Source organism: Dysidea avara, chromosome 8, assembly GCF_963678975.1.
Source record: "Dysidea avara chromosome 8, odDysAvar1.4, whole genome shotgun sequence".
Lineage (NCBI taxonomy): Eukaryota > Metazoa > Porifera > Demospongiae > Dictyoceratida > Dysideidae > Dysidea > Dysidea avara.
In genome coordinates this window covers 33,919,475-33,927,433 of record NC_089279.1, presented here as the reverse complement: position 1 = coordinate 33,927,433, position 7,959 = coordinate 33,919,475, and the positions used below count along the sequence as shown (strand labels likewise).

The window sequence follows — 7,959 nt, the reverse complement described above, 5'->3', positions numbered from 1 at the left end:
TAACTGTGGGATAGTTTATTGCTGGTTGCAATGGACTAGAAACATATGCTCCACTGGTTGTATTTCCCTGAGTTAAAGAGACCCTTTTGGGATCTGGTACAGTGGTCGAAAATCGAGATGAACAGGTCTCAACTGCAACCCGAGAGGTCCTTTTCCTTTTGGCAACTCCTCCCTTTCTCCCAGCTCCCGTTGGCATTCCTTGTAGGGCAATAGATGTTAAGTTTGGTCTGCACTTGTTAGCTACATACCAGGTTATGAAAGATCCCAAGTCTCCATTTGCTTCAGCCGTAGCAACAGTATGTGCACAGATTGAAAACCCTTTGAACATGGGATACTTGTCATCACAACAATATTGCTCTGCCAGCTGCTTTGTATCACGCATCAACTTTATTTCAATTCAGGAGTAGCTATTTAGAACAATATAATTGTAGTTAATATTAATTTGTAAATGTATGTAGTTTTATACATGTATGCTGTATACAGGGCGTAGCTGTAAAACAGCTTTGCTGATGCTACCTTCCCTGTTTAAATAAATTGAAAAAAAAAAAAATTGCTGACTTTGCTTTTGATGTGGTTTCACTAAATGGGGCTGATCACCAGTAGTACTTTTCACTAGCCGGTCTCTGTTGCCTGAACTCCATGGAACCATTAGAATATGTCCTTCAGTTTGAGTAAGTGTTTCAGCCTTTTTCCAAATTCCTTGTATCGTTCCCAGGGTAATAGGAGCAGCTGGTAGCTCGTCCGATTCACTATCACTCCATCTACACGTAGGCTCACTGTTATTCGCATCACTGCTTGAGTATATCTAAGTTGCTGGCACGATTGGGGCGTACCGATAAAGCATACCTGCTATAACTGTAGGTAGACATGCGCTCTAATGCCTGGTCTTCCTCGGAATCGCTCTCCACTAGAGTTATGGCACTACTTTTGGAGCTGCCCAATTGATTAGAGTAGTCGTATGATCGCTACGTAGGTATACGTGTATAGAGATGTGATCAGCTATAGCAGCTTACTTCTACTAACTCTTCTCTATTTCTATCGTCCTCAGCTCCAGATCCCTCATCCCAATAACCCCAATCCATTTCTTAAGACCTCCGAGTTACTTAGGCTCAGTCCAACTCAACACTCTACAGTGCTGAACGCGTACAGTAGCCAACCAGCACGTGCGCAGGAGGACAACTGTTTCCGTCATTCCGTCGTTTCCTCCGTTTATGATTTCCGATTCCTCATTTCTCCGTTCCAGGTTTTACCATTACCCACGCGTATGGTACAAAAATGAATTTGCGTATTTTGTACCGTACGCGTATGGTATGTGCCATACGCGTGTGGTACAAAATACACATATAGTATAGAACAACTGCACTATTAGAGTATCTCGATCGCACACTTGTTACACCTAGTTCACTTTCATAGATAGCGTAGCCCAGTGGATTTTAATCTGATTCCTTGTAAACCACTGTAATATCACTCTAAAATGATTTATTTACCTCTCTACCTGATTTCAGCTGATTCCATTAACTAGTTTGTCTGGTAGGTGTGGGGTGGGGTCTATTCTACGGAATGGAACGGAACGGAATGATGGACTAAACTACGGAACGGAATGCTCTCTCAAATTGAAGCTTGCACTGAGCTTACCATTGCTGTATAAGTTATCGGTGGAACCTCCAGCAGGTAATCAAACGCCAGTACCCCAAGAAAGATAAAACCAATTTAAGGATCAATTGTGGGTTCTTATTGGTTGTCAGTAACGAAGTACTAATTGTGGGAATAGCTGACTCAGCGTGTTCATCTTCAGATGTATCAAGTAGGGAACTTAATGCATGACTTGTTTTTACTAGTATGTGAGTTATTTTTGCTTACTTTGACTTTAGAATGTACAGTCTGGGGCTCAGCCTTTCTAATCAGCTAGCTACACTACAAAGGAAACAAGTACGTATATGGTGACAATCTGAATTAACTCAGTCTAAGCAGAATCTAAAGGAATTTTGTGCAGTGTGTGAGGAGAAATGATTCAGATACCTCACGGAGGCTATATTGTGTGAACATCAATGATCCATTAACAGTGTAGAGTACTAATGCCGGATATCTCAGCCTGAGTATAGTGAGTTGAATCCAGGATGGGGTCTATTCTACAGAATGGAATGCTTTCTGAATCAAATCTTGCAGCTTGGCTAGCCACTATCATTGCTGAAATTGTGTTTTATCAGTGGAACCTCCAGGAAAATGGAATAGGATAATAATAACATATTAATGGCTGTCTCATGCAGTGATTGTTCTACTACCTGATATATCAAGCAGGTCTCTTCAATTCATTTATTACATGACCAAGGCAAGTTTTGTTACTACAATACAGTAGCTGATTGGATGTCAGTTGTTTCTGCTGATCTTGACAAGATAAATAGTTTAGAAGACCACTCAATTTCTTCAGTTTCAGAGCACAATATCCACAGAGAAATTAACTAGAAAGTTACTGGTGACAGGAAAAGCCTAGTTGATCATGACTTTATTCAGTCTAAGAAACAGAATATATGGTTGATTGAATGAGGTATCACTTTCAGAATGTTCAGACGACCAGCGATGAGATGCATGGATTCATCGAATTTTTGATACAGTTGGACATTAAATATCCAAAAGTAAACTGATTGTATAATATGAGTTCACTTCTTTATAATTTTCTCAATTTTGAGCCTGTATACAATTAATTAAATTTTTCTTAGTCAATAGAAATCCTAGAATAAGATGTGAGAGAAAATTTATTTTTGTTTACCTATACTGTACAACTTCAAAGGAAAATGAAGAAAACGTATAGACAAATCAATAAAATTAGTACAAATACAATAAGGTGAATTAAAGATTTAAATACTTAATATGAATTAGAGCCTTTAGATAATTATTGTTCCAAAGCAAAGTTGTGACCATTTTTTGGAAAATCACCCTTATGGTCATGCCTGAAACAATTAGAATTTTTTAAACTAGCATGCTACTGTTAATAGCAGAAAATACTTCAAATATTTCTAAAATTTTTCTTGTAATTCAAGGTATCAATGGTTTATTCTACCCTTAAAAGGGGAGGAATTAAACTTATAGTACTGTGTTTCAGAACTAAATATTTAATGTGTCAAATGCACCCATAAGGGTGATTTTCCAAAATTCGGTCACAATTGTAGATGGAAAAAACAAAGACTGGTGAGATCTTGGTTAATTAACGACAGTGGTTGGAGATTAAAAGAGTGGTAATTTCTTGTTCTTGAATATGTTGCAAAGTGGAGGTACAAAATCAAAATGAGATAGCAATTTCATTATGAAAAATTTGTATGCATAAATAATTTAGCATTACTGTATTTATTTGTTCTCCACTTAAATATGCTACAACTGTCTGTTACAGTGTCGGTACATTGGCAGTCTACCTTGAAATCTCAACTCTAGAGTAGATCCAACACAGAGCAACCCACATTGTAACAAATACATGTGATCCCACTGTAATTTCATGGACCAGCTGGACTGAGAATCACTTGAAAATAGATGAACAAATTTAACTTGTTTTGTTTGAAGTGAAGCATGTGAAATGTTACACTTAGGATTCTTAGGTGGTATGTAATTAATGTGAGTGTTCCATTTCAGGTCTGACTAGATACATTGAAACTACACACACATCTTGGTCCAAACCATGTTTGCCTGGTGGCTATGGGCATGGTTTCACATGCATAGAAGGCTTATAATTGGGATCTGGTTGATCTGCTTGGAGTTTAGGAATTTAGCCTGATTCAAGGCTAGCAGTTAGACTCATCCTTGAATTTGTGTAACAGAAAAAATCAGCTCACTATTGAATACATCTGGCATTAGTCCACTGCACTAGCTGTTAACAACTCCATGCATATACTTCAATGATGATTGCAGAATATAACCTCCTTGCGGTGTGCCAACATATTGCTCCTCACATACTGCACAAAATTTGTCAAGTTTTAATTCAGCTGGCTCTTTCCTGTTACCAGTGTTTTCCTGCTTGCTTTATTTGTACACTGACTTTATTGTGACTTATGACTTGAAAAACCGGCCCAGACTGTTTTCTAAAGTCAAAATAAGCAAAACAGCTCATATACTGTTAACTTTGGTAAGAACAAGTGCCCTTCTTGATATATCCGTAGATGAACCATGGATGAACATTACTGATACAGCTCATCCCACAATTAATACTTCGTTATTAATGACAACCAACACAGAACCCACAATCGATCCTTTAATTCTTTTTATCTTATGTTTAATCACCCACTGTAGATGCTACTGATAACATAAAGGCAGTTTCAGCAATGGTGAGTTACAAGCTTCAATTTGAGAAAACGTTCCGTTCCGTGGTTTAGTTCATCGTTCCGTTCCATTCCGTTCCGTAGAATAGACCCCACCTAGGTGTGGCAAGTATTACTTTTTGGCTTTTTTATTAACAAAACTCGATCATGTGCATTTTACATATGGTTGGAAGTTTTGTTATAACTCCATGACTGTTAGTGCAATTTCTTTCAAACCACAAAAGGTTTGCACTACGATGGTTACTCCATGTACAGACCGATTTTCAAGCCATTCCTTCAAACGGCTTACCCTGTGGCCGTGACAAAAATTCACTATCGAATGCTTTACAAAATCGCATGTAACGCCCTTGTTCTTTATCTAAAGTGTACAAAATATGGATTATAAACATGCTAAATTACGTTCTTATAGCCTTCCAAATTTGAAGAAAATCGACTAAAGCATGAGCGAGTTATAGCAATTTTTCTAAGTGGTGCGAAAGGAAGAAGATAAAGAAAAATACGAAGAAAATGAGACGAACTTTGAAGGCGAATATCGCAGTGATGGCCTGGCGGATTCAGCTCAAATTTGAAATGGGAGACACCCCACTCTGAGGGAGTTTCCACAGCAAAAACGGTTAATTTCTGTCCAGCCATTATCAAGCTATGGATGCGTGAAAACGACATTTTCTTGGTTCCTGTAAAATGCATACTTGTATGTTGCGCGCCCGCACTGGCTGTACTTGGCCGCACGACACACTATAGTGTGTCTTGATTTAAAAAAATAAAACATGGGGATAGAGATCCCAAAGAAACAAGGGTCAAACAAGCCAGCATGTTAAACACAGAGAGATCTCTATTTGGACTCAAATAAACAAGCATTATCAGTACATATCTGCCCCTGATTTATGGAGAAACTAGTATGTTTTCTTTAGTTTCTACCACATCCATTGACAGGGGCGGTTCCAGACTTTTTAAAAGGGGAGTTCCACTCTGGGACTGCTACTTCAGCCTAGCTGTAAGTTGAAAACCAAAAAAAATAAAAAATATCATCACCTGCTGACAATAGCTGCTCCTCACCATAGATACCCTCACTACCCCCCTGCATCCACCTCTAATTGAGTCCAAATAGAGATCTCTCTGTGTCTAACATGCTGGCTTGTTTTACTCCTGTTTCTTTGCCTTTTTCATTGATTTCTATTCCCATGAGTTTTAATTGTTTTAAATTATTTTTTACACTAAATATTCTAACTGTGTACTTTCAAAAGCTATACACACATACACACATACATTTCAAAGTATATGTATTGCACATACCTGTACCCAATAATTGGTTCTCAAAGGTTCCTTTTTTAATGTGTTTGCTTCATTCATTTTTTGATCGTTCAGTGTATGAGCTGATCCACTAGGAAAGCTAAACTTGATGCGCAGATCCTTCAGGTAGCTGGGTAAAGATGTGTTAGCTAGTTCATGGGCAAATTCATCTCTTTAAGACTGTCAATGTTTTCTGAGTCGTGATTAGCTTCCCTTCTAGTCACCTTCACTGAATGCTGCTCCTCTACCATATGTCTGATGGGAACTGAGTGAACTGTAAAATTACTGATAGGGACTAGTAGCTAGTACAAACAAGTACAATGAGAACTTCAACGCTTTTTTTGTAGCATCAAATAAATAAATTGATGATTATACGTGTAGCAGGTGTCAACATTTGATACTTCTGATAATGTGATCTCAAGTAATTCTGGATACACCCATGCATAGTCACTCTTACTTGATATCTTCTGTTGCCTTGGATTTTAGCTTCTGTTGCCTTGGATTTTAGCAGAAGCTAAAAGCGTACAAAAATTACTCCAACTCATCAAGTAACAAAATGATCACAGCCTGTATAAAACTCCTGTGTATAGTCATCAATCAATACATGGCTAAGGTATAAGGCTAAATGTATTTAGTGTCAGTAGTTATGTGCCAAACTGACACATTAACTTTAAATGATTCTTTACCAGACAATTTTTGCTGGGAAATTATTTTTTACTCGGTTAATTTAATGTCTGCGATGTACTTTTGGTGAAGCATGAAAGCACAAATTAAACAGGCTACAGACATTTTAGTTACATGTTTCTGGCTCCCTGTATTCACAGGCATTCTCACAGGTCTCTAGTGGGATAGCATTCATTGAATGAGTGTTTGAGAAACAAGTTTTCTGAGGTAATTAAAATGTATTGAGCTAAATATTTGTACAACTTTAGCTAATATACATAGTGATTATTTCAGCACACGTGTGTAGTTGCCCATGATTAATTCACATACTAGGTATGTATCAGATATCACGCTTTGTCTCCACATGTCTACAATTGTGGGAAGTATTCATACTGGGTTACTGGGAACAATAGTTGGTAGGAGGAAGTGACTAACTAAGGAGAAGAACTCCTCTGAGTTACTCAAATCCTACATTGCCATGCTTTTACTATAATATATATACAGGGGCGGATCCAGGAGCCAGCAAGGGGAGGGGCACAAACAGGCTAAGTTGTTGGTGGTTGGGGAGATCCAGATTCTCTTGCTAGTTGCTGCATTTTTGAAACAGCAAATAATCACCTCTTAGTAGTATCTCACTGATGATTTTTGCCATTTTGGCCTTTGAAGATGGTTGTAAAGTCTTAAAAGCTGTTAAAAGGCTCCAAACGTCTTAAACAACAGCAACACGATAATTAATTTTAGAGGCGCTTAGTGCGCACGAAGGTGCAAGGTAACAATTTAACAGCTAGTTTGACATTGGTTTGCTTCGTTTTCAGGTGAAATTGTAATAAGTGCTAGTAAAATGTACATATTTTCATGAGGTGTATAGCTAAACTGATCTTGGCCTGGTAGTATTTTAATTACAAGTATGGCTGGCTCTTCCACAAGGTGAGAGGGGGGGGGGCATTTACCCCTAATGCCCCATCCTGGATCCGCCATTGATATATATATATATAGTATCATTGTAGAGACACCCTCTGCTCAGTGTGGAGTGTATGCAGGGGCGGATTTATCGGGGGGGGGGGAGGGATAAGGGGGCTGTAGCCCCCCTTTCCCTTCTAAGTTAGTACTTGGCCATAAAACCCTAACTCTTCTATGTGTATCAAAAGCAGACTTATTTCAGGAACTATGCATCACAAATAATGTCTATATAGTAGCTAGCTATACCTATTGTTCAACTGTGTTCCAGGAGAGTATAGCCTCCTTTTCCTCAAGAGTTCTTCAAGAAAAGGTTTCGATTGTGGGTTGTATCTTTAGTTACAAAAGTTTTAATTGTGGGTTTTTTAAATTCAGATAATTAGCAGTGTTTTCCACTATTGCTATAAGAGGTGATTAGTGTGGTTTTTATATTTTAAAATTATGATTCAAAAAGTGTTAGTTGGTTTAATTGGTTAGAATTATAAGCTTCAGTAGAAGGCCACTCCAAATAAATTCTCTGTTTCCCATCCTGGACTTGGGCATATTTGCATGCGGGCGGGCGGTCCATTTCCATTATATCATTATAATATTGGCAGCTTTTCAAGCCATTATTTGTCTGGTACAGCCATAAAAAGCTGTGTAAAAGCATGATTGAGCTTGTTTCTTCCTTTTTAGTTGCAAAATAACACAAACGTGAAGTTTGTGAGCACCGTTGACATGTGAGCTGACACTGTTTCAAGATGAG

General features: G+C 38.1%; 1 long non-coding RNA gene across 1 annotated transcript; it reads right to left on the bottom strand.

Annotated features, from left to right (window-relative positions):
• Positions 1-661: 661 nt before the first annotated feature.
• On the bottom strand, positions 662-1,202 carry LOC136265113 (uncharacterized). Its single transcript, XR_010705399.1, has 3 exons — positions 1,014-1,202; positions 847-965; positions 662-791 (listed from the first exon to the last, which is right to left on the bottom strand). It is a non-coding gene; the product is annotated as an uncharacterized lncRNA (long non-coding RNA).
• Positions 1,203-7,959: the final 6,757 nt, after the last annotated feature.